The sequence below is a fragment of the Prionailurus viverrinus genome, chromosome D3 (assembly GCF_022837055.1).
Source record: "Prionailurus viverrinus isolate Anna chromosome D3, UM_Priviv_1.0, whole genome shotgun sequence".
In the NCBI taxonomy this organism is placed as follows: domain Eukaryota; kingdom Metazoa; phylum Chordata; class Mammalia; order Carnivora; family Felidae; genus Prionailurus; species Prionailurus viverrinus.
Genome location: NC_062572.1, coordinates 53,880,623 through 53,907,490, shown reverse-complemented (window position 1 = coordinate 53,907,490; position 26,868 = coordinate 53,880,623). Strand labels below are relative to the sequence as shown.

At 37.0% G+C, this 26,868-nt stretch overlaps 1 pseudogene; it reads right to left on the bottom strand.

The window, feature by feature from the left end:
• Window positions 1-7,930: 7,930 nt before the first annotated feature.
• LOC125148655 (sterol-4-alpha-carboxylate 3-dehydrogenase, decarboxylating-like) overlaps window positions 7,931-26,868 on the bottom strand; it is a 96,062-nt pseudogene continuing 77,124 nt past the window's right edge.

Below are 26,868 nucleotides of genomic sequence, written 5' to 3'. Positions count from 1 at the left end.
TTATATTTTCTTTAAACTATGTAGTTCTAAGACAGCTTCTGGTTCAATTACCTTAGTATCTGTGATGTAAATATTAACATTTGGTACCAACCTTATTTAGTCATCTGTAGTAATTTCATGAAAATCTCCAATAATGTAAAACAGAGAGAAAAATAGACTTAAAAATATTTTTTATTCCACAATGGGAAAATCCATAAAACTTTTCATAGGAACTTCCAATTCAGTATAACTTTCTTTCCCTCAAACTCTCACTAAAACTCAAACCAAACTTATATCCATTTTATATTTCTAATCTTGTTAACATTGTCCTTTCATTAGTTCTTCTTCATCAGAAGAACTCGATCCTAGATTTCTCCTCTTCGTTACCTTCCAGAGTCAGTAACTTGGCACTTTCTCAGTCTTAAAAATCTCTCTTCTTGGTCCCCTCCTCTTCATCCTCACTGTACCTACCTACCCTAATTCTCTTCCTTTATTCTTCTCAGTTGATTAATTGTATTGCTCTCCTTAATTATCTTCTTTTTCTCAGGGCGCCTGGGTGGCTCAGTTGGTTAAGTATCCAACTTTGGCTCAGGTCATGATTTCATGGTTCATGGGTTTAAGCCCTTTGTCGGGGGCTCTGTGCTGACAGCTCAGAGCCTGGAGCCCGCTTCGGATTCTGTGTCTCCCCCTCTCTCTGCTCTGCTCATGCTCTCTCTTCCTAAAAAATAAATTTAAAAAACATTAAAAATTTTTAAATTATCTTTTTTTCTCTATGCTTATATTTCTCTAGTCCATGCTTGATATCATCTCCAAGATGATCTCTCCAACACAGATATCTGACTGGTCAACTAAGAATGGAAATATAATTTTGGAAAACTTAATTAGAGAATAATCTGATGTTTTGCAAAATATATCAAATTTTTCTTAGCGTGCGGCTTCCTTAAATGTTTTATCTCAACTGATTCAAGATTCCATTTTCCCCTTCTGAATTACTTAGTGTTCACAGACCTTGTCAAACTCATGCTTTCATACCTGATATTCCTTTCATCTGTCATGTCTGCTGCTGATTGTCACCCAAGTGCCTCTTCATCCTGTCAGTCTTAGCTCAAGGCTCCTCTGCTCCTTAAATACATCTTGGATTCTCTCAGATAACAATCAGCAATCTGCCTTAAGTTCTTCCTGCATCTGGCATATAACTTTAATATAGCAAGAACACATTGCATAATAATTTTGGTCAGTGTGCCTATACTTTCTATCTCCATTCTATAAAGGCCTAGAAGGTAGAGGCCAATCCTGCCCCCCATATTTGTGTCCTGAGTACCTAATATACAGCTTGAATGGAGTAGAACAGGTACAAATTTGTACAAATAAAACAAACTTGTACAGTACAAATAAACAAATTTGCCAAATAATCTCTTGTATGGCTCCAAAAATATAAAAAGACATTATAGGTTTTCCAAATTGTGATTAATATTAAATAATTCCTCATTCATAACTGCATTATGATCCCTAGCTCTTAAAATGATTTGTTCCTTTTTTTTTCAAGAAACAAAGTACAACAGAATGTTGAGATTTCCACAATTTTTGCCAATGGTGATAAGCAGTAATAAGGCAATTGCTTCCCACTGGTTGTGAGACCATCAGGTAGAAAATCTTATCTATTAAAATGTAGAAATCCTAAATTCAAATATTTATACTTGTTCTGTGACACCCAAATTGTAGTAGAAACGTACATTTTGTCTCCCTAAGGCATTAAATGAATGATAAGATACTCATCTCTGTTTACCCCTGCAAGGAATAGGACAAGATACGTATCAATTTCAAAAACATAGATTTTGATTATAGCAGGTGGATAGTGAATTTCCTGATGAGATAACAGAGTTAGGTGGTTGTTAGGGATGTCAAAGTGAGCATCGTTTTATGCATCCTTATATTAGTTTTGTAATAAATATGAAACTTGAATTTCTTTTATTTGAAGTGGCAAATTTCACCAACATTTTAATACAAAGTGATAGTGTCAACTAACTATGACTTGAAGATTCCTCACCTGACAAATTGCCTCTTTTGCTAATTGTTATCATCCTCCTGATAAACTAAATCTATGCATACATAGGAGAAATATCATTAAAATAATTTACTCTTGGATCTTTCCTGATCCAGAGAATATTTTAAAAAATTTCTTATGTACCACCCAATGCAAAAAACAAAGTTAAGTTAGTTTTAAAAAGCCTAAAGCCATCACATATCTTTAACATACACATATCTTTAAGTATAGACACATAAATGTAATTATAGTCAAGATTAAAATAAGAAGATGGGTGTTTGAGAAGTAGTATAAGATTAAATTGGATACTAAATTTTTACAAAAACTTTCAGAGTTCAAGCACACATGCTGGCTTAGGTGTAGTCATATGTGAAAATGATTCTCCCAAACAGTTGCATTTGGTTTATGTGTTTAGAGATTCCCTTTCCTTGTCTAGGCACTGACATCACCAGCCATGTTCACTCTTATGCTTCTCCCCAGTGTTTCACATTGACAAATTAGAAGGAAACATATACCATATTTCCCATTCAATAGTCATTTGGAGTGACATGAAATATGTTGGAGGGACCAGAATGCCTAGATAGGAGTCATATTTCCCAGGAAGTGGGAGGGAATCCGTGGACAACTTACCATATTCTCACAGTAGACAGAAGTAAGACTCTCTTGACCCCTTGCTTCTTCTAGCTGGAAGGAGGAAGAGGGAGAAGGAGGAGAAGAAGAAAGAGAAGTGTCAAAGAGCCTCCCCCCCATCCCCTTCTGCCTTCAGCAGACCCAAGGAGAGGGAGGGAGTAATTGTGCATTTTAGAAAAATGTGGACTTTGGTTATTACTCTGCCCGAACACAACAGTTACTGAAATGGATCATTTGCATCCATTGGAGCCATTAATGTGACAGGAGGCTTTTATAAAGCAGATAATGGCTGGAAAAGTTATGGGCTCTGCTTGAGGATTCATCCAGAAAAGGAGAAAATTAAACCTCACTGAAAGGGTGTGTACGAAGAGCGGAAGAAAAGTAAATAAATTTCATGATGGCATCTGAGAGTCAGACTTGTGTGGTGTTCCAGGTGGAAACTATGGCTGGCAGCAGCCTCAGACATGGCTACAGTGAGGAAGAAGGGAATTTCGTTTTTACCCGAGTTTATACAATTCTCTGCATGTGGAGCAAACTAGTAGTTACGAAAACAATTCCAAGCATTGGTTTTATTTATTTATTTTCCCCCAAGCATTGGTTTTCAATGCGGATAAACAATTTACTGTTGTACATAGGAGATGCTAATGTGGTCCTTTTATTCGTCCGGATCTTTAGTGAGGTAAATTGTAAGATTGGTACATTTTTGAAATCTGTGTTTCAGCTAATATTTACAATGCATTTTAAAATGCAACATTTCGTCCCTAAGATGTTTATATTTGTGGAATATAGGGGATTTGGGGGTAATTTCCATTAAAATTTTATTATATTCATCTATAATTTATAGGGCTGTTATGAAGCTCAAATAAGATAATAATGTACAGTACAAGCCCTTGACAACTTAAAAAATGTTGGATATTATAAATACTATTATTACATTAGTACTAACAATTACTTTACATTTATGACACAAAATACTTTAATTTTATGCCTTTTTAGCATTAAGAATATTAAGACATAAAGTTATAAAAGCATAAATTTATTAGGCTGTATTATTCTGTTTTGAATTTTAAAAGCCATTTGGTAATGGTTTTTATATTTGAATAAGTATAGAAATCGAATCTAACCATAACACAAAAGGTTACTAGTTTTACCACACTGCTTGACATCTTTTATTTAAATATTTCACAACTTAAAATGGTCTGTTGAAAAAGTGGTAATACATGTTTCAGTATATGATAAAATAATGGCACACAGAGAAAGATACAGAAGGTACATTATATGAATAATGGTTAAAAAAGTCAGTCTTTATGATTATCGCTTCCCTTTCCCACAATTAGTTTTTTATTTTTTTATTTTTTTTTTCAACGTTTATTTTATTTTTGGGACAGAGAGAGACAGCATGAACGGGGGAGGGGCAGAGAGAGGGAGACACAGAATCGGAAACAGACTCCAGGCTCCGGAGCCATCAGCCCAGAGCCCGACGCGGGGCTCAAACTCACGGACTGCGAGATCGTGACCTGGCTGAAATCGGTCGCTTAACCGACTGCGCCACCCAGGCGCCCCTAGTCAGTTTTGTATGATAGAAACATGGCTTATAAATAACTTAATTTATACAATAGAATCATTCTTAACTTACCATTCTGTGATTGGCCCTTCATTTTATGTTTACTGGTCACTTATTACAATCAGCTTTTTGTGCCTTTTCATGTCAATTTACCATATTTTTCTTAATCCCTTGCATAATACTCCATTGTACAGCTTTATAGTAGTTTACTAGATCTGTCTCCTACTTCTTGATATTAACATTGTCAGTTGAATTTTCAAATATTTTTATCTTTGAGAAAGCTGTTGGGTATTTCCTTATAGTGGGCTTGTGGATGTGTTGATTTGCAATATGAATTTTTGTATCTATACTTCTAAATTGCTTTCCAAAAATAGACATTTCCATCTATAAAAATGACAATACCTATTCTGTCATAGCTTCACTAACATAAGATCTTATAAAATATTTTGGTATCATTTTGGCAGTTTGGAAATGGGGCATTGTTGCTGTTTGATAGTATATATTTTTGTGTGTGTGTATGTGTGTGAATGATCCGACCGTTTCTAAATTTATTCCCATCTTGTTTTCATTTTTTGTGAGATTGTTATTCATATAATTTGCATTTTCTTTAAATGAGATTTAAGAAATATTATTGATTAGTAAGAGTAGTTTAATAATAGATTAGTCCTATGACTCTAGCTCTCCTTTTGTATAGGCAAGAGTTGTCAACATTGCAAAACTATACATAATTTTCTACATTAGAATAATTTTTTACTGAAATATGCTCATATTCAAAATATCTCCTTACATGAAATGACCATAAAACATAAGAAATAAACATGTGAATTCAGGAGAACAGAGAGAATGGTACTAGGTAATTAAAACAGAATGCTAAAAAATAAAATGACAGAGAGGCACTTGGGTGGCTCAGTCAGTTAAGCGTCCGACTTCAGCTTAGGTCATGATATTGTGGTTTGTGAGTTTGAGCACCACGTTGTGCTCTCTGCTGATGGCTCAGAGCCTAGAGCCTGCTTCGGATTCTGTATCTCCCTCTCTTTCTCTGCCCCTTCCCCACTCACACTCGCGCGCGTGCTCTCTCTCTCTCTCTCAAAAATAAACATTGAAAGAAGTTAAAAAAAATAAAATGACAGATCAAGAGATTAGGATACAAAGCCCAGGAGTAGCCTATGTTTATCATAACATTGGATAAGTGTGTCATTTGGAGTCAATAGGGATATTATGGGCTGTTTTTATTTTATTTTATTTTATTTTATTTCATTTCATTTTGTTTTGCTTTGTTTTGCTTCATTTCATTTTAATTTATTTTATATTTTATTACATCTAAACTAGTTAACATATAGTGTAGTTTTTCAGAAGTAGAATTTAGTGATTCATCATTTACATACAACACCCAATGCTCATCCCAAGTGCCCTCTGTAGTGCCCATCATTCATTTAGCCCATTCCCTACACAACACCCCTCCAGTAACCCTCTGTTCTCTGTATTTAAGAGTTGCTGATGATTTGCTTCCCTCTCTGTTTTTGTCTTATTTTCCTTCCCTTCCCCTATGTTCATCTGTTGTGTTTCTTAGATTCCACGTATGAGTAAAATCATATGACATTTATCTTTCTCTGACTGGCTTAATTCACTTAGCAAATACACTCTAGTTCCATCCACATTGTTGCAAATGGCAAGATTTCATTCTTTTTGATTGATGAGTAATATTCCATTGTACATATATACCACATCTTCTTTATCTTCATCAGTCGTTGGACATTTGGGCTCTTTCCATAATTTGGCTATTGTTGATAGCACCATTATAAACATTGGGGTGCATGTGGTCCTTTGAATCAGAATTTTTGTATCCTTTGCATAAATACCTAGTAGTGTAATTGCTGGATCATAGCATAGCTCTATTTTTAATTTTTTGAAGAACGTCCATACTGTTCTCCAGAGTGACTGCACCATTTTGCATTCCCACCAGCAGTGAAAAAGTTCCCCTTTTCCCGCATCCTCGCCAACATCTGCTGTTTCCTGAGTTGTTAATTTTAGCCATTCTGACAGGTGTAAAGTGACATCTCATTGAGGTTTTGGTTTGTATTTCCCTGATGATGAATGATGTTGAGCATCTTTTAATGTGTCTTTTAGCCATCTGGATGTCTTCCTTAGAAAAGTGTCTGTTCATGTCTTTGGCCCATTTCTTTACTGGATTATGTGTTTTTTGGGTGTTGAGTTTCATAAGTTTATTTTATAGATTTTGGATACTAACCCTTTATCTGCTATGTCATTTGCAAATATCTTCTCCAATTTATGGACAATTAAATAACAGATTAAAAGCTATAACCCAAATATGTTGCTACTTGCATCAGAATTAACTCTGTATCAATTTACATGTATAAGTAAACAATAGAAATGCTAGAAGAAAACATAATTTAGTTTCCCATTTTTTGAGTGCTGGTTATTATTTTAAAGATACTATAAAACAAAAAATTCCTACAGAAAGAATATATGACAATAAAACAGACATGCCATTACCAAAACACATCAGAAAATGAGAAAGAGACAACAAACTCCAAAAATATTTGTAACACATAAACAATATTTAAAGAACATATAGAAATGAATTTGCTAAAATAGCAAATGAAGTCATCATTTTAATAAAATCATTTTTATTTTTTTGAACATTGCATTTTGATTAGTCTGGGAAAAAAACACATTCTGTAAGCAGATCATCACCAGAAAATAGAGAACACTGCATTTTATGTAATTTACCTTTTGGAAACTGGCCTGAAGGGTTCTGTGAGCATGAGCTGTAGAGAAACAGCCCTTTCTGCATCATCTCATGGAGTTTCTGCTTAAACTCCAAGCAGATGAAGGAGGTTCTTCTCTCTGACCTTTTCAATGGCTTTCCGTCAACCAGCCCCACGTCCCATGTCCAAAGAGGAGCTATACAGCTAAAATGGCAGGCCACTGGGGCAGGCTACAATCTTGCAATGAAAAAGGACAATGGGGCTCCAATGATAAACAGAGATGTGTCTGTGAGAGAATGCTTTATGAAAAAACAATGCAGGCAGGCACACCAGCTGTACATGAGAGGGAACTTGGAAGCATGGAAGGAGGTGAACAACCAGCAGTATTTTCCTTCTGGAGATTGGTGGTGGTGGTGGTGTGGCTACAATTACTGAAACTTTTTCAAAGTTTTTGCTCTAAATTCTGCATCTATTTGAAATGTACATTTGAAGTGTTTGTAACTTCTGATTTTTTTTCTAAGATATTTGTAATATGTGTTTCTTTGAACTAGGCTTCTCTTCTAGTGTGGGTTTTCTTGGAAGTAAATTTAGTTTCCCATCATTAATCAGCAAATGAGTTGTTTGTTTCCTATAGCTTCCTTGATTAAATGCAAGGACATTGGAATGATGAGTATCCCAGGAGAGAGGAGGAGTGGGAGAGAAGGAAGGAGGGAGAGAAAAAGTGAGGAAGGAAGGAGAAAACACAAAATAGTAGAATATGAAGTTGCTTGCTTTAAGAAATTCAAACCCAAGCCTACAAAAGGAGAAATGTCTGCTGTTTTCTCCCACTTTGTGGTCACGGAAGAGCTGAGTCGGCTGTCATCTAACTGGCAGGAAGAGACCTAAGCTCAGAAGAAACTCACGTGAAGAGGGTTAGTTTGTTGGTCCACAGGGGAAAGTTAGTAGCCAGGGAATGCACTGAGAGGGTCCAGACTCTGGGGTGCTTCACTCAACCTTACGCAAGTTGTGAAAGTTCTGCATGGTCCTTCCTATGGCTTCATCCATGGTGACCAGTGGCTGGTGGCCCATGACCTTTTTGGCTCTCACAGCTGTAATAGTGGAATGCACTGGCCAATGCGACTGGCATTGGTATGAAAGTGGGCTGGAGCTGGATGACAGGACTGATCGCCATCACCAGGAGGGAAAGCAGGGGGGCCAGGGAGCAGGCCACCCAGTAGGGGATGTGGTACTTGGGGCCTTATAATTGAGGCCTGTCAGGATGTGGGACAGGAATGTCCAGAAAGAGGTGACTTCATGGTTGATGATGTGAAGTGCCTTCTCACTAAACCACATCTCAGGAGAGGTACTCTGCAGCCAAGATATGTCTGTGCACTGGGTTCTCCACGAAAGTGAGGTCCACCAAGTTCTCTCCATTTCCAATCTCAAACTTCACCTTCCTTGCCTTTCCCAGCCATCTTGATGAGGATGGGGACCAACTGGGGGTCTCTTGGGCTGAAAATGCCATGACGGCAGGTGGCCATGGCTAAGAAATGCCTCTCAGAATTGTTGATGCCCAGGACTGCTCTCTCCTGTAAGATTTGGTCTCTGTGTAGTGGTCTGCGGGTTTCATGGGACAAGGGAGATCTTCAGTTCCATTTTTGATGTTGACACCCTCAAAGATGACACTGGTACTTCTGGTTAAAATGAGTTTTGAACCCCAGCCTCTGTGCAAGTTTCAATGGCATTCTTCGTGCCAACGCAATTCACTCTATAAAAGAGTTTTTGTTGGTACTGGTTGGTGGGGGTCACACACATTGGACAACTGTCCTATACCTTTAAGAGTTGGGTACAAATCCTATTAGCTACAGGGGTCACCCAGAAAGAACTGCACCCAGGGATTGTGAAACCCTTGCTGCATATCAAATACATTGATAGAGTAGCTGGCTAGAAACTGCTCCACCGCGTGCTGCCCCAGGAATCCAGAGCCTCCTATCACTGTGCACTTATTGGCCCTTCAAATAATGGTTATTCACTTCCCAGTCTCCCACCCATGGGAGCTCCTCTGGCCAGCCTCAGAGTGCTTTCAGCTTGCACCCAAAGACCTCCAGCTGCCAGTGCCACCCTTTACTCTGATGCAGTCATTTTGATGTCAAGGACCTTATTTTTCCATAAACAATTAACTTGTTAATTAATTATATTTTTCCAGAATAGAAATATCTTTATTAGCTTGTTCTTCTGACATTGAACCTAATGCACCTTCATTGTAAGCTATTAAATAAAATTTTTAAATAAAAATTTTAATGAAGAAGATTATAATTACCCACAATCCAAGAGTAATCGTTTTCAATATATTTGCAGAATGTCTTTCTAGTTTCTGTTGTTTTTCTCTTTCTCCCCTTCTTTTCCTGCCCCATCCCTTTCTCTTTCCCTCCTCTTCAGCTTCTAAAACAAAAATAACCTTCATAGGTTGCATTTTTTTAGGACTTTCATTTTTCACTTACTATAGTTTGGACACATCCAAAAGCCAACAACATAATCATTTTTAATTTCCACAGAGTATTTTTTATTGTATGTATCTAGACTATGTATCTAAATCCTGTTGATGACCATTTAAGCTAATGTTATTTTGCACTACTCTAAACAACTCAGGTGTACAAATCCTTGCACCCTTTCCTTATAATATGTCTGATTATTTAGGTTAAATTTTCAGAAGTGACATTTATAGGTCAAAGTATCCACACATTAAATACCATGATGCCTACAACTGTACTCCAAAATGTTGCACCTGGCATTGGGGTGCTATCATTTTTACTATCATTTTTATTATGTCTTTTTGTTTTTTATTATCAATTTTTTATTTGCCAATCTTATTTTCAGAAAAAACTAATTTAATTTGCACTTATTGAATGGCTAGTGAAGTTGTATATTACTCATATTTTAATGACTATTTTTTAAAATGATGTCATAATTATGTCCTACACATTCTCATTATCTATTTTCTCTCTTTTTTCTCTCTCTCTCTTTTTAATTTTATATTTCTCTATTTGACTTAAAAGATTTATTACAATAATCTTTTGTCCTATGCACACAATAATTTTCTCTATTTGAAGTCTACCTTTCAATTGCTCATTTTATTATATAACCTAAAATATTTCTCTTAATGATATCTGTATTGGTTTAATGTTTTAGAAAATTCACCCTTCACCATGATTTAAAAAATAGTAACCTAAAACATTCTTATAGAGCCCTGAAAAACCATAATACATGTAGTTTAAGTCAGATGCCTGGACAGAATTCCCTCTCATGGGAGCACTTGTCTTTACTAGTATCTTTTTCCTTCCCAAATGTAATTTACCTTTTTTTTCTTTAAATGGAACAGGCAGATCATATAACAAATACGATGGCAAAATAATTAGTAAATTTCAAATACATTTGGAAATATTGAGTAAGATATAGGGAGGCATTAGTTTTATAGCTTTCTTCCTTCTTCTCTTCCTACCTTCCTTCCTTCCTTCCTTCCTTCTTTCCTTCCTTCCTTCCTTCCTTCCTGCATGTTTATTGAGTGCTAATTTAATGCCATAGGCCCAATTCAAGATTTCAGAGTTATAACAAGAACAAGTAAATTGAATAAAAGACTAGACTAGAATTTTGCAAAGACAACCTAAGAGAATCATGGATAGCTCACAAAAAGAAAGACGTATGTAGTATGAACACAGTTCCAGGCTATGAGTCAAATGTGCTCAATGGTGACATTTTTGTTTTTCAATAGAAATGCTCCCATTCAATTTGATGAGAGAAAACATAATATTTCTTAGTCAATTCATATAAACTTAGTCAATTTGAGATTTTAAAAAAATGAATTTAGGTTCTTCCTCAATTTTGCATTTTTGGGGGAGACATTTTTCCTGGATGTACCAAAAATATCATCATATCTGAAGGAGTGGGAGGCACCCAGTCACTGCTATTGACATCTTTCCCATTAGCTTGTGCTGAGAGACCTCTCATCTGATTCATTCTCCATGGCCACCAACGCATGTCTTTGTAACCACTGCAAATCTTTTTCAGCCAACCAGCTTTGGGTGTCGCACCTGGACACTCCCAGCCAAGGAGCATAGAAAGGTCTGAGGGATTGCGTGCTCCTTATGTCCTATCAGAGCATGTGAGGACTCTCCTGACACTGCCTCAGATTGCTTCCTGACATGCAAGAAACATGTCTCCTCCTGAAGCATCAGTGAGATCAATCTACCCCTCATGTGTGCATACATGGTGAACTTAACGATAGGTAGGGCAAGATTCAGTGCTCCTTCAATGACTCACTCTCTGACTCTTCTGAATTCTTCCCAACTTGCAGTTTCAAGTGCCTGGAGATATCACTTACTGATCAATTATTTATTCATTCTATGCCTATATTGATAGCAAGAACTTGGCTTTTGATGCTGTAAAGATCTAGCTTCTTGTGACTTAAAAAGCTAAAGAATCTGCCAAAAGTTTGATTTTTAAACTTTTTATACCAAAGCTAAACATTCATTCTTTCTATCTTCATTTCTGCAGTTATGATGGTTACCTAAAAGAGACCAGCCTGCCCAAGCCTGATCTTTTTCTGGTTCTTTTTATTCTGTTTCACTCTTTTTCTCTGTTTACTCTCTTTTTACTTCACACACACACACACACACACACACACACACACACACACAAACACACACACACACACATTATAAATGGACAAACTAAATCATATATAATATCTTCCCTCAAAGATCTTAGGCTTGATAACAGGAAGAGCTTAGGTAACACTTAAGTGTTGTGTAAAATCTTTCACTATAAAGAGATACCAAGAGTAAAGAATTTATAAAATTTAATACGCTTTATACTCATTTTCAAGATTAACATATCTTGGGGAGATATTTACAGTGAATTCCTTATATGTTTTGCTTGTTATTTATACTCACAGTTATTTATACTCACAAAATTTTAATTCTGTAAAACATGCCTTGTAGATTTTGCTTCATTAGTTATTAAGTGGGAAAGAAAAGTCAACCAAAGAATGAAACATAGTGTTCCAGCCTCTAGACATGAAAAAAATGGGAAGGAAGGACTAAAATCTTTTTAGGAAGGGCGTTTTCTTTATCTTTTTATATTTTTCCTATTCCCTTTCATCATCCTGCTTTCACATCTCCTGCAATTAAGCATCAGCAAATTAAATATACTCAACCAGTTTGCAGTTCTTGCCTTTGAAGATGCTCTTAGTAAGATTTTTTTCTGTGTATACAAATGTACTAAAATTAATAAATGCAGAATATATAAAAAAGCGTATGATGAATTGTTGTCAACTTGTCCAGTTTATATAAAAATGTACCTTTCTTTGTTGCATTTAATGATTGACTTTCTAGGTTAATGTAACTGTAGGTGATAAAATGCCAGAGAGATTAGTATTGGATCACATTTGAGATTTTTTTTTTGGTATTTACCCACAAAATATTTATTGAGCCCCCACTATGTGCCAGGTACAGCTGTAAGTGCTTGGGATACTTCAATGAACAAAAGGCACACAAATTTCTACAAATCCTGGTCTTCCTCAAGCTTACATTCTAAGGGAGACAGACAATCAGTATCAACAACCAGTCAATTCTATGTAATTGGAGGGGATAAGTCCTATCAAAAGAGCAGAGCAGGGTAAAGGGGGACAGAAGTTCAGAAGTGGAAAGAAGGTTGAAATTTAATATGAATATGCAAAACATATTTGCAATTCTATATACAGCATTTGCAATTGCATACATAGTATATGCAATTGTGCACACACACATGCACATATGTGTGTATATATATATATATATATATATATATATATACACATACGTGAAACAAGCAAATGTTTTTGCCATCTTTGCTTCGGAAGGATCACATTTGAGTTTAAATGTTAGAATTAGATTTAAGTCCACCACCTCCTGTTACTGCTTTATCCCAAATCCAGTTGTGTTGTTCCAACCCTAAATTCTCCATTTGATCCAATATCCTACAGCACTCACACTAAATATTTTAATATCAGTGCTTCCTTAAAAGTCTTGGACAATCAGTAAGAATCTCATTGTAGGAGAAACACGCAGGAGGTTAAGCCTTGGGTTCCTCCTTCCTGTAATTTATGGTAGTGTAATCGTGGTGAAGTAATCAGCTCACTGCAATTTGTTATTTCAAAGCTATTAATGTTACCCACACCTATAATGAAAAAGTCAAGAATTTTTATTTGAAGTATACTTAAGTGTCTTGGAAAGAATAATTGATTAGTATGTTCATCCCAAATAGAATATCTACAACTTTTTAAAATATTCTCTTTTTAAATCATTGAAATGTTGCTAAGAAAACATAGGAACAGCTTTTGAGTACAGTATTAAATTTAGAGCAAGTTCATACAAAAGTGGTGATTTAGACATGACTTTTGGCATAATTATCACTGAAAAATTCTATAAAGCAAATAGTACAGAATAACTTTAAATATATAAGTCCTGAAAATGCAATTACCCACCGAAAAAGGTTCAAATTAGAACTTCTGTGTATGTTACTCTTTCTTTTGGGATATGGTTGTGATTCTACAATCCTATGTGACATGGCTTCTTACTTGCCTATTTGGTTTTATCTTCGCACTCTATTTTTTATTGCTTTAACCCTAGAAATTTAGAGGCAAAGCCTTATAATATATATTTACAGTATATGCATGCAAAAATGCTTTTCAAAGAGTATGCTTTTCAGATTTTTAATGGAAAATAAGCTGCAGGTAACTTATTAATTTATTCATCAAGTATTCATTTTACATGTTTATTGAGCTCCTAACTTGTTCTATGGGTTCTGGGTAAGGTGATAGGGTGTCATTTTGACATAGGTAGAACATCTTAGTATTGGAGTAATAAGTGAAGAATTACTAGGTAAAGTGAAAGTTAACTTTTGTTGTGTTCCCAGCTTTTTAAAAAAACTTCCCTGCCTTTATTTGGAGATATGGAAAGAGAGAGAACATTTTAGCAGAGCTGTAGAGATCAATATTATTTTATTTTTGGAAAATAGTGAACCCTGTCTTAATGGAACCTGTATGTTTTATCTTGAAATCTCTTATTGCCATTTCCATACATTCCAGAGAGTTGTTCAGACTGACAGCTGGGGTATCTGGGAAAATGGCTAACTTACACATATCATCTCCCCAATCAATTCTGCGAAACTCTGTTCTTTATACATTTGCCTATTGTAGGCACATGTTTTAAATTAAAAGTAAAAGTAATGATATTTTCACCAGAAAGATGTACATAAGTGGCAGCAAAAAGTCTAAATAAATGGCGTGAGAAGACTTGCCAGGAGGAACTCCCTCGAAGAGGTGAATATTGAGTTTGTCATTAACAGAGAGAAGAAAAAAGATGCCGCAGAATTGCCTATGAACCAGCACGGTAATAACAATTTCTAGCTCCTTATGTGTGCTCATATGGACATCACACCTACCTCTAGAAGAGCTACTATCCTGTTTTCATCACATTCGTTTTAAATGCTTATGTTCCCCTCCTAGTCTACAGGAAAGAAGCCTACAGGGAAGGAAGCATGCTCTACTCATTTTCAAAAAATGAAGGCATAGATGAACAAATGATTGTATGTGTGTGATTAGTTTGCTAAAGAGAGAAGAAAAGCCGACCTTGACAACCATTTATAGTGATGGCTTCTTTGAAACAAAGCTGGCTTAGGTGGATGTGTCAGATTCATATCCTGGAAAGTCAACTGTGAGGTGGAATTTGTTGAGAAGGGTGATTTTTAGGGGCAGCCCTTGGGATCCACAGTTGTGAAAGAAAGGCACTCAGGCAGGAGTGGGAAGAAGGAGATGCTGAGAATGCAATTCCAATCATAGCCTCTGCCAAACCCATGGAGAGAGCTCTGGAGCTAGAATGACCTTTCAGCTTTATAGGCCAACTTGATCAGGACTCTGTATGCCTTTGTTGATGAGCCATTGGGTGTTGGGAAGCCTGGGAAGGGGGCATAACCTCTGCAGTGACTCTGTGCGATAAGGCAATCTCTGATGTTCCTGGAAGTTGAGAGCTGTCTACTGTCAGCACTCTGTAACTGGGGCAACTTCAATGATGTACTCCTTCATCGGTAGGGATCTGGGTGGTGTATTACAGTGTCGATTGCAGTGGGGAGAAACTAAATTATAACGACTATGGCAAGTCAGAAAGAAGGATTATCAATGGTGAACAGGTGTCTTTTTTTTTTTTTAAGGCATAATAGCACCATAAAGTTCATTCCATTACTAGTATGCTGGATGCATAGGACTGGGTGGAGAGATCAAAGCTGAGGGAGTTAGTTTAGAAAGTTGTTTGAGTGATTCTGTCGTGAGGCAACGAGGGCTGAGGCCCTGGTAAAAACTAAAAACCACGGAGATAACCTGAATTGAAACTGGTGCCTGAATGAATTGAGGGGTTGGAGAGGTCCGCCCCAGAAACTTTTGAGCTTCTATGTTTCAGACACTCTGTGCATATTTTGCACTTAATATGAGGTACACATTATTATAATGTTATTATATAGCACAACAAATAGATACTTTGAAAGTTTAGATGCATTGTCTGAGTCTTTCCGGACTGGGACGAAGACTAGATTTGTCTGACTGTAGAGACTGTACATTTTTACACCTAATCACTGATAGGACAGAGCATGCATTTCATCTTTGAAGTGCAGATTGGCTAGAGGATGTGGAAATATGATGATAAAAGAAAATGACACGTGAAATCAAGACCCGTGTCGAGCTCTGCAATGAGCGTGGAACTTGCCTAAGATTCTCTATCTCCCTCTCTCTCTGCCCCTCCCTGACTTGTGCACACACACACTCTCTCAAAATAAATAAAAAAACATTTTAAAAAAGAAAATGAAAGGCAAATATTCCGATTTGCATTAGTGAGGAATGAGGATTTCGAAAAAGATACAAAAGTTTATCAGGTAAGAGAATAACACCCTTATTATGCACTGGAACTATGCTTTAAAGAAAATATACTTAAGTCTTTATGAAAACTCTGTGGGACAGATATTATTATAATCTTCATTCTACACATAAGGAAACTGGATCTTAGGAAAATCAAATAAACTGCTTGACCTCAAGCAGTTAGTTAATGGTGGAACTAGATGTTTTTACATCAAGATTGCCTGACTTTATTTATTTATTTTTTTATTTTTTTTCAACGTTTATTTATTTTTGGGACAGAGAGAGACAGAGCATGAACGGGGGAGGGGCAGAGAGAGAGGGAGACACAGAATCGGAAGCAGGCTCCAGGCTCTGAGCCATCAGCCCAGAGCCTGACGCGGGGCTTGAACTCATGGACCGCAAGATCATGACCTGGCTGAAGTCGGACGCTTAACCGACTGCGCCACCCAGGCGCCCCAACCTGACTTTATTTAAAAAAAAATTTTTTTTTTAACATTTATTTATTTTTGAGACAGAGAGAGACAGAACATGAACGGGGGAGGGGCAGAGAGAGAGGGAGACACAGAAACGGAAGCAGGCTCCAGGCTCTGAGCCATCAGCCCAGAGCCTGACGCGGGGCTTGAACTCACGGACCGAGAGTTCGCAAGATCGTGACCTGAGCCGAAGTCGGACGCTCAACCGACTGAGCCACCCAGGCGCCCCTAGATTGCCTGACTTTAAAGCCACCAAACATCATATTAAAATTTGCCTCCTTATCAACAGGGCGTATTTTTCTGTTAAGTCATTTAAACAATTGCTAATCTACATCCTCCCCTTTTGAATATTCACCAGTAACGTTGCTAATCTTGCTTTTTAAAAATTTGTGTCTGGCTAATTATTTTATGAAATGGTCACCTTTAAAGTCGCCACCAAATCTTCATATAGGATATAAATGTATGTGTAAGTTGCTTATATTCAGTCAGATTGAGACGTGCTGTGTTAGCTGTCTAAGGCAGCCATGACAGAGTACCTACCACGGACTGGGTGGCTCAAAACAATAGAAATTTATTTTCTACCAGTTCTAGGAGCTGGAAGTCTCAAGTCAAGATGTTATTAGAACGATGCTGGCTCTGAAATATATACAGGAATCATCCCTTGCCTCTTTCTAGCTTCTGGTGGTTTGCTGGCAATCCTGGATGTTTCTTGGCTTATCCATGTGTCACTCCAGTCCTCTGTTTCACGTGGTCTTCTCTCTGTGTCTCCATCTTCAAGGGGCCATCTTATATGTACAACAGTGATGTTATACTGAAGGCCCACTCTACTCCAGCATGACTTCATCTTAATTAGTTACATCTGCAATAACTTTCTTTCTTTCTTTCTTTCTTTCTTTCTTTCTTTCTTTTTCTTCCTTCCTTCCTTCCTCCCTTCCTTTTGAGAGACAGAGAGAGAGAATGTGTGTACACAAGCAAGGGACGGGCAGAGAGAGAGAATCCAAAGCAGGCTTCAGGCTCTGAGCTGTCAGCACAGAGCCTGATGTGGGGCTTGAACTCACAGGCTGTGAAATCATGAGCTGAGTCAAAGTCAGATGATCAACCAACTGAGCCACCCAGGTGCCCCCCTTCGCCCCATAAATTTACATTCTTAGGTGCTGGGGAATATGACTTTAATATATCCTTTTGGGGAACACACAGTTCAGCTTATAATACTTGCATACACAAAAGCAACCTGTGTGATCAAAATAATTTTGTTTTGTACCATGTTTGTAAAAAAAAAAATAGATGAAGCTTTGCTAGGCATATTCCATTATAGCATTCTTTATTTAATCTATCTGTACAAATTAGAATCGGATAGATATCAAATTATTCCTAATGGACCAGAATCTAACACTTTATCTCTTCTTGTATGGAATTCCAACTGATATTATTGAGTGTGCTCTTGTGGGGAGCAAACAACTTTACTGATATTACTTATGATTTTGTTATTCCCCGTGGGTTGCATTTTCTTTTTGCTCATTTAGATAAGTTCCCCTGGAACACAGAGTTGAAACTTGTAGGGTAGGCTTGGGGAATTTGTTCTTCCTAAAGTGCTTTATTCTAATTATATTTTTTATTACTCATATTGTAAATGAGACAGGCTGAAGAGGCATTGCCATACTAATTTTTTTTCAGCTTTTGTCATTTGAATTACTCTCCTTCCATATGCATCTAATTATAAGAGTTTCTTAGATGTAGATATCAAAGAATTTTAATATTTAATTTGCCCCTAGGAATACGATGAGCAAGGTCTTATGTTTATTAAATTGATCTTAGGGCAGGCAGCCCCAAAGTCAGATGCTATGATGCATGATTTGTATTTAGATATCATTAAACCCACGTATAAATTATGTGATTATTTCATACGTCTGTAACATGGAAATTAGACCTCTTACTTGTCAAACGTAATTATCTATTTCTGGGTTTCAGCCTTATTTACCTTTCTGCACATCTTACAACTTCTTCTCTCAAACTCTTTTATTTCTGGTGCCCACCATATACTCACTTGTACTTTATACACTTTAGCATCCTCTTCTGCCTTGTCATCTACTGTCTACCCCAATGAATTTGTATTTATTATAACATACAATCTTTTTATCCTAATGATTTTGTATGTACTGCAAAATTGTTGCATATCCATATACCAGTGTTGCTCAAATCTACTTCTGTAGCTTTGATATCACCAAGTCTTTGACCTCAGTTGCCTCCTGGATATACCCTGGATGTTTATATGTATTTTTGAGTGTAAAATGCACCATATTCATTATCTTCTCTGCAAAACTACTTTAGTAGTAAAGTAGGTATCATTGCTTCCTCAGATGGCATTGTTTCCATGTAATTTTGCAAATCCTCCCCCAAAACACAAAGTATATTTGCCCCCTTGGATTCTGGGCTAGCTAATAAAGTAACTTGGTGTGGCCAATGGGAGGCTAAAAGCAAGAGCTTTTTCAGCATGTAGGGACTGAAATGTGCTTGAACATATGCTTTGGCACTTTTATTATTTCTGTGAGAATACCATGCCCTGGCTAGCTTGCTGGTCCAACGAGGTTGTGAGAATCATGTAGAAAAGCCACTCCAGGGACCTTTGTTTGAAGTAGCACTACCCAAACTCAGTAGTTCCACTGACATGTGAGTGAATTCAACTGGCAAAAGTAGAGGGAACCTGGTAAGATGTGTGAGAAGTAAATTATTGTTTTGGTATCTCGCTGATTTTTGTGGTTGTTATAAAGCAAAAGTCATCTGATGCAAAAAGTGGTACTTGAAGTGGAATGCTGATAAAAAAACTAAAATATGGGGCACTGATTTTAAGCCTGGATGGCAAGAGAAAGAAGCTGATATAGGAGGCTTAGAAAATGATAGCCCATATGATGCTGTCATTAAATGTTTGTAAAAAGTGCCCTTTTTGATTCTTGGGAAGACTGATATCACATGTAATAATTTGTAGATTTGGATAAGATGGACTCCAAGCAGAGTGCAGAATGAGAGATCTAACTTCATTTAGGTGGATGTGATCAGGTAATGAAAGTGAGACATGAGCTCAGTAAAGGACTATCCAGTTAGTAAACAGAATGAAGGGGCAATAGAGAGTTTCCACAATGCACTGGTTTATAAAACTCTTTAAAATTCTTCAGGCTCTCTAACCCTGCAAACCAGTAAAATATTATCAAATTAAGATAGATGCAGTTTGGGGGCAAAGAAAAAATCAAGGGCCTTTAAGATGTAGCTTAGGGATGTAGACCCTAAGGAGTAGTCCTCCTGTGCTTTCCTAAACTATTTAAAAGATTTAGGGTGATACCTAGTATGTCTTGCAGAGAATAAAAGGGCCTCTAGAAAGCGTAGCCCCGCAGATTCCTAATGGACCATACTACTCAAAGCACCCAAAGGTCTGTGGCCTTAGAAATACGGTTCATGGAAACAGAATACATGATAAAACCCACACATTTGTTCTTTTGTAAATGTAGTTGGCTGGGATCAAGTAAATAAAACACCTGGATTTGGGGATGCTTGGCTAAAGTACCACTAGCCAGGGCTAAAAAGGACTGAAGCTGTTTAATATCTAAAATAACTTTTGGGTTCCCAATTTTGCAGGCAGAAATTAGTCAAAGGAAAGAGGGCACATCCTTTAACAACCTCTTTAGAACTGGAGAAAGATGATGACAAAAGACTAATCCCCTTAGGTGGCTGAGAACCACTCCCAGGAAGCAGAACTGGGACCTAATCAAAGAACATTTTTGACTTCCAGAGGACAGAGGCATGGAAACACTTGCATAGCAGGAATTCTGAGTTGCCAAGGAGTAGTGACTTCTGTGAACTTTTTTTTTTCTTCAAATGGGAGTGTGTTTTAGAGAGTTCTCTGGTTTCTATTCCCAAAACTATGTGATGTATGCATGAGGTCAAAAAATTTACTTGTATGTTTTCTTCTCTCTCTCTCTCTCTCTCTTTAAATTTATAGGTCTCTAAATCAAGAGAATACATGTTTAGACTTGATATACTTTACCAGATCCAAGAATTTAAGCCTGATATTATGATTCGTTAAGACTTTCAAGGATTTTTTGATAGAGTGGGGATGAGTTTTTGTTTTTTTTTTTTTTGTTTTTTTGTTTTTTTGTTTTGCATGTGGGATAAGTGTGTGTTATTATGGCTGAAAGGACATCTCTCAGGTATACTTTGAGGAAGAGGCAGAGAACATTTGTTAGGCATCTTCAAGTTCTGAAGGTAGCATATTGTGTACTTGAGAGTATTACTCCAACTAATTTACCCAGTGACATGGAAGGCTGAGAACTAACTCCCAGTATGGCTCTGAGGCAGATCCAAAGTGTGTTGCAAGGAGCTCTGTCTCTTGAGTCACAGATATAGGAAGCCTTTTTGTATGTGTGGTGGGAAAAGATGTCATGCAAGCTGTAATAGAAAAGTTATAACAAATACTTTCTAGAGAAAGTCCCCATGCCATCTGTAGCACCACTCATAAAGCATAAAGCATTCTGTTGTTTTGTTAAGAACTAATATTGATGAACTGTGTAACCATGAGACACCAAGCATCTATGCCATCAGAGATATCCATCATGGGTAAAATGAATCAAATCATAAATTTAGGTAGGCTCAGTAGCAATCCCCTGTTAGATAAAAGTGATATGTCTAGGATAAGCATGATCAATGTCAAAGGCACAAGAAGATGGGGTGCCTGGGTGGCTCAGCTGGTTGAGTGTCCAACTCTTGATTTTGGACCAGATTCTGATCTCACAGTTCGTGAGTTCAAGCTCCACATCAGGGTCCGTGCTGACATTGCAGTGCCTGCTTGGGATTCTCTCTCTCTGCCCCTCTCTCTGTCCCTCCTCCACTAGTCTGTGTGCATGCATGCTCTCTTTTTCACAAAATAAATAAATAAGCTTAAACAAAAAAGGTACAAGAAGTTGCATTAGCAGATGGGCCAGGCCTTAACTATAGTCATCCACCACAGTTACATGCTGCTTATCTGCCTATCTTCATCTTATACCCATGCCAAAATGGAGTGAGTTTTCTTATAACAAGCTGACAGAAATGGGAAAAAATCAAGGCTGGTTCATAGATATGTCAGTTTGGTGTGTTGGGGCTAACTGAAAATGGAATGCTGATGCACAATACTCATACTTAGAAGTGGCTCTGAACGATGATGCAGAAGGAGAATCTGTACAAAAGTTTCCACACTATGCACGTAGTCATCAACATGGTGGAGCAAGAGATGTGCCTAAAGCAAGAATATAGACAGATTAGTCAGGGGACTGGAGGATAAAGTTTGGAAGATAAGGGTAAGGAGGGCTGTGAAGAGGTGTGTGGATGGACAGATAGGAGTGGGTACAAAGTGTGTAAGGTTTTTGTATCACTCATATAAATGAGTGCCTTGTAGAATTGATCCACCTTTACCAATAGAAGAAGCACTAAATAACCAAATAGATAAAATTACACAGCACAGCGTAGTTAGCTATTGGCAAACCATTGTTGGCAAATTAAACAAATGGATGCAGTAACCATGATGACAGGGACGAGGGCTATACGTAAACCCGAAAGCCTGGATCACCTCATGAAGACTGCTACTCCTCGCTGCTGACTATCCCAACTGCCAGCAACAGAGACCAGTGGTAAGCCCCTGATATGGCACCATCTTAAGAAGGCCAATTTGGTGGCAATATATTCTCTTGAACCCCTTCTACCCTGAAAGCAATTCCTCTTTAAAAAAAATGTTTATTTATTTATTTTGAGACAAATAGAGCACCAGCAGGAGAGGGGCAGAGAGAGAGAGAGGGTGAGACAGAATCCCAAGCAGACCCCACACCCACAACACAGAGCCCCACAGGGGGCTCCATCCCACAAACTGTGAGATCATGACCTGAGCTGAGACCAAGAGCCGGATGCTTAAGCGACAGAGCCACCTAGGCACCCCTGAAATCAATTGCTCTTGATTGAGATTCACACATTGTCTTAGTCTGTTTGGGATGCTATAGTAAAATAAAAAAGACTGGGTAATTTTTAAACAATAGGACTTTATTTCTCACAGTTCTGGAAATTGGAAGTCCAAGATTGGGATGACAGTATGGTCAGGTACTGGTGACGGTCCTCTTCTGTGCTGTAGACTGTGACTTCTTGCTGTGTCCTCATATGGGAAAGGATTGAGCTAGGTCTCTAGGACCTCTTCTATAAGGTCACTAATTCCATTCATGATGGCTTTAAGGACCTAAGCACTTCTCAAAGGCCCCACCTCCTAATACCATCACGTTGATATTTCAACATATGAATTGGGGGGAACATGAACATTTATAAAACACATTCCAAGTATGCATTTTCCTTTGCTTCCTGAACTTTGAGGACTTACAAAGACTTTCAGCCATTAACACTGAATGCTTCACAGCATCATCTCAAACTAAGGCATCCACTTCTTAGCAAAGAGGCACAGCAATGGGCAGAAGAGCGTGGGTTCCACACTGGTCTATCACATACCACACTCTGAAGTTGCCAACCTGATAAAATAGTTGAATGGTCTTTTCAATATTCTGCTGATGTGCCAGTTTGAGACATTACCCTAAAAGAAAGGATATTGTCTTTCAGGATGAAGTATACACTCTAAATAAATAAGCAATGGTAAACAATTGAGTTCAGGAACCAAAGTGTGGAAAGTAGTTGAGCAGTAATTTTTAAAGAAAACCTACAAATAAATAAGAAAACAGTAAAAAAAAAAACAACTCTGAAAAAGTATGCGTAGTTTTATTCCTAAGATTCAGTGAAGCACAGTTTTATTTTCTAATATATGGTAGGCTGAATCTAAAATAGCTCCCAGTGATCTCTGTCTACTGGTATTTATGCCCTTGTTTAAGGTATAGGCTTAGTGACCTACTTTTTATGAATAGCACATGGCAAAAATTATAGGATGTTGGTTCCTAGATCAAATTAAAGAATATAGTGACTTCTGTCTTGTTACTTATTTTCCCTCTCCCCTTTGCTTACATAGTAGTATGTTCTCCATGGCAGGGAAACAAGGATCTGAAGCCAAAAGCTTGTGAGGCACTGAATCTTATCAAAACCATTATTGTGAATTCACTCCAATTCAAGTCTTAAAACAAGACTATATCTTCACAGGATTAATTGCCATCTTAACAGTGTAGTGTCTTATTGTGGTTTTCATTTGCATTTCCCTGATAACTAATGATGTTGAACATCTTTTCGTATACCTGTTGACCATTTGGATGCCATTTTTGGAGGAATGTCTGTTCAAGTCTTTTCCCCATTTTTAAGTTATTTTTTGTTTGTTTGTTGCTATTGAGTTGTAGGATTTCCTTATATATTTTGGATATTAATCTCTTACCAGGTACATGGCTTACAAATGTTTTCTTCCATCCCATAGTTTGCCATTCATTTTGTTTATTGTTTTCTTTGCTGTGCAGAAACTTTTTTGTTTGATGTGTATTTTTGCTTTTATTGCCTGTGATTTATTTTGATGTCCTCCAATAACATCATTGCTAAGACTAATGTCAAGAAGCTTTTAGTTTTTGTTTTCTTCTAAGAATTTTACAGCTTCAGGCCTTACATTTCAGTTCTTAGTCCATTTGAGTTTTAAAACAACTTTTTAATGTTTTATTTATTTTTGGGAGACAGACAGAGACAGAGCATGAGTGGGGGGGTGGGTAGAAAGAGAGAGGGAGACACAGAATCTGAAGCAGTCTCCAGGCTCTGAGCTATCAGCATAGAGCCCAATATGGAGCTTGAACCCACAAACTGTGAGATCATGGACCTGAGCAAAAGTAGGATGCTTAACCAACCGAGCCACCCAGGCACTCCCAATTTGAGTAGATTTTTGTGCAATCTTGTGGTCCAATTTTGTTTATATATTTATTTTTGCATGTGGATATCCAGAGTTTTTTCTATCCCACTTATTGGAAACCGTCCTTTCCCAGTTGTGTATTCTTGGCTCTCTTGTCAAAGATCAACTTTTGTCAAAGATCAGCTGACCTTATATGGATGAGCTGATTCCTAGACTCTCTAACCTGTTCCATTGGGCTCTATGTGTATCTTTATGCCAGTGCCATACTGTTTTAATTACTATAGCCCTATAACTTTGAAATCAGGGAGTGTGCTGCCTCAAGCTTTTCTCAAGATTACTTTGGCTACACTGGGACTTTTATCATTCCATATGAATTCTGTTTTTTTTTTTTTCATTTATGTACAATATACCATTGGGATTTTAATAGGGGTAGCATTGAATCTCTAGATCGCTTTAGGTGGTATGGACAGTAACAATATTAAATCTTCCAGTTCATAAACAGGGAATATCTTTCCATTCAGTGTGTTTCCTTTAATTTCTTTTATAAATATTTATAGTTTTTAGTTTAGAAATCTTTCACTTCTTTGGTTAAGTTTTTCCTAAGTATCATATTTTTTTTGATGCTATTGTAAATCAGTTGTATACTGTTTGTGGGAACATAAAATGCTGTGGCAGCCTTGGAAGGCAGTAGGGAGGGTTCTTAAAAAATTAAAAATAGAACTACCATATGATCCAATAATCCCTCTTTTGAGTGTATATTCAAAAGAACTGAAATCAAATCTTAAAGAGACACCATGTCTCTTTTCCATGTTCAGTGCAGTATTATTCACAATAGCCAATATATGGAAATGACTTGTATGTGTCAACCAATAAGTAAAGATAATATGGTATATACATACAATAAAATATCTTTCAGGCATAAAAAAGGAAGGAAATCCTGCCATTTTCAGCAACACGGATGAAGCTGGAGGACATTACAGTAAGTGAAATAAGCCAGGTATAGAAAGACAAACACTGTATGATTCCACTTATGTGAGGTATCTAAAATGGTCAAACTCATAGAGGCAGAGAACACAATAGTAACAGGGACTGAGATGAGGTGGATATGGACAGCTGTTTTTCAAAGGACATAGTTTCTGCTATACTAGATGACTAAGTTCCAGAATTCTACTATACAACACAGTACCTACAGTTTGCAATAGAGGTATTGTGAGCTTCAAAATGTGGTTAAGAGGGTAGATCACGTGTTAACTGTTCTTGCTACAAAAATAAAAACAGAAACAGGGACATGAGATAATTTTTGGAGGTGATGTGTATATTTACCTTAATTGCAATCATGGTATCACAGGTGTTTGCTTATGTCTAAACTCATCAACCTGTACACATTTAATATGTACAGTTGTGTGTAAATTGTGCCTCAATAAAACTACTAAAAATAATTTTAAAAGTAAGACTACAGTTTTGTCCAACACCTTCATTGCAGCCTTGTGAGAGGCCCAGAGCCAGAGGAACAAGACAAACTATGCCTAGATTCCTGACTCACAGAAATGGTGCAGTAAAAATATTATGTTAAGCCACTAAGTGTTAGGTTAATTTAATGCAAAAACCTTAGGGGAAAAGCTTTATTTTTTCCCAGTGAGAATGATGTTAGCTATAGGTTTTTCATATAAAACCTTTTTATGTTGAGCTATGTTTCGTCTTAACCTACTTCGTTGAGTGTTTTTTATCATGAATGGATGTTGTACTTTGTCAAATGCTTTTTCTGCTTCTACTGAAATGATCATATGGATTTTATTCTTTCTCTTGTTGATGCGATGCATCACACTGATTGATTTGTGAATATTGAACTACACTGGCATCCTGGAAATAAATTCCTTTTGATCATGGTGAATTAATTTTTTAAATGTATTGTTGGATTCAGTTTGCTATTATTTTGTTGAGGATTTTTGCATCAATATTCATCAGAGATATTGGCTTGTATTACTCTCTTTTCTGCTATAATGTCTTTGTCCGGTTTTGATATTAGAGTAATGCTGATCTCATAGAATTAACTTGGAAGTTTTCCTTCCATTTTTGGAATAGTTTGAGAAAAATAGGTATTAACTCCTCTTTAAATGTTTGGTAGAAATCAGTAGGTTGTCTTAATGCTTTGTTGATTATGTCCTTTGCTGTGCAGTAGCTTTTTATTTTGATGTTGTCCCTACAGTTTATTTTTGCTTTTGTTTCCCTGGTCTCAGGAGACATGCTTAGAAGTATTTTGCTATGGCCAATGTCACAGAAACTACTGTCTGTGCTCTCTTCTAGGATTTATGGTTTCAGGTCTCATATTTAGGTCTTTAATCCATTTTGAGTTTATTTCTGTGTATGGTGATAGATAGTGGTCTTGTTTCATTCTTTTGCAGGTAGCTATCCAGTTTTCCCAACACCATTTGTTGAAGAGACTTTTTCCCATTGGATAGTCTTTCCTGTTTTGTCAAATATAAACATATTTGACCAACAAACATAAAAATTTAATTGTGGGTTTATTTCTGAGCTCTCTATTCTGTTCTATTGATCGATGTGCTATTTTTGTGTCAGTACCATACTACAGGTTTATTGTACACCTCGAAATTTGGGATTGTGATACCTCTATGTTTGTTCTCCTTTTTCCTTTTAAAATTTTTTTCATTTATTTTGGAAAAGAGAGAAGGAGGGAAAGAGA